Below are 1,058 nucleotides of genomic sequence, written 5' to 3' on the forward strand. Positions count from 1 at the left end.
CCTCACTGTAGCACTAGCTAATTATTGTTTTAAGCATATCATTCCAGTTTTTTGGACTTGTGATGTAAAACCTTGGAGTTTTCAGCTAAAAACCTTCAGCCCCACCCCCTTATTAAGTATGCATAAAGCATGTTTACCTGAATATCTCTGCAGTTGTTCAACCAAATTTAGCACTTTAATTTTTTATAACAAGCAATTGTGCATGTCTACCTATTGATGCCAAACAACAATCAGATTTAGACTGCTAACACACTTGAAAAAATTCTTCATTATAATCCAACTTCTGTAGTGAGCCAATGTGTAAAAATTCTCTTTTCCTGGATCAAAATGATCTTCCCTATAGACAGCTTTGACATTTCTGTTGCTGCATAGCATTGATAGATGTGTAGAATGATTTGCCATCAGTTCATATGGACTTCAATTGTGTTTGCATTATAATACGCTGCCGTATATTGCTGTTCATTCGCTGCATTTGTAAGACAATTTATGAAAATTATTTTTATTAAAAAAGAACAATGTTTGTAATGTGATCTTGATGTCTTTTCACTCAAATATGAAGAGGTAAATACGACTTGAACTTGCTTGAATCTAAGACTTATTAATGATGACATCAGTCCTAAGCTTGGCATAACAAGATATGGAGACACTAAAAAGATAGAGAAACAGAAAGGACAAAAAGAGGGAGTGAATGTAATGGTAATTCAAACTTATAACACAATTAATAATTGTCAGTACTCATCGGTAATGGGTTTGAAACATAATGATATAACTAGTCAACTGCATTCATGTATACATGTACTTGTGCTCTACTCAATCAGTGAGTCAGTGACATAGACATGTGACAATTCAGTTCCATTACAATTAAAAAGTGTTCCATTCACTCAAATACATGTACATTACATACGTGTATGTATCACATACCATTATGAATGCTTCAGCCCATCCAACAAGTACAGAAATTATATAAAATGTTCCATTGTTTGAGTTCATCTTGACACATCCTAATAAATACAAAATAGAATAATTGAATGTACATAAAACAAGGTCTCACTGCTTCT

The 1,058-nt window shown here is 32.9% G+C and overlaps 1 long non-coding RNA gene across 2 annotated transcripts; it reads right to left on the minus strand.

Annotated features, from left to right (window-relative positions):
* Nucleotides 1-47: 47 nt before the first annotated feature.
* On the minus strand, nt 48-1,051 carry LOC109593579 (uncharacterized). 2 transcript variants are annotated; one of them, XR_002191045.1, is made up of 3 exons: nt 922-1,051; nt 254-646; nt 48-210 (listed from the first exon to the last, which is right to left on the minus strand). It is a non-coding gene; the product is annotated as an uncharacterized LOC109593579 (long non-coding RNA). The 2 variants fall into 2 exon arrangements; XR_002191044.1 differs by having other exon boundaries at nt 48-646.
* Nucleotides 1,052-1,058: the final 7 nt, after the last annotated feature.

The sequence above is a fragment of the Amphimedon queenslandica genome, unplaced genomic scaffold (genome assembly GCF_000090795.2).
Source record: "Amphimedon queenslandica unplaced genomic scaffold, v1.1 AMPQUscaffold_811_Cont27173, whole genome shotgun sequence".
Classification (NCBI taxonomy): Eukaryota; Metazoa; Porifera; class Demospongiae; order Haplosclerida; family Niphatidae; genus Amphimedon; species Amphimedon queenslandica.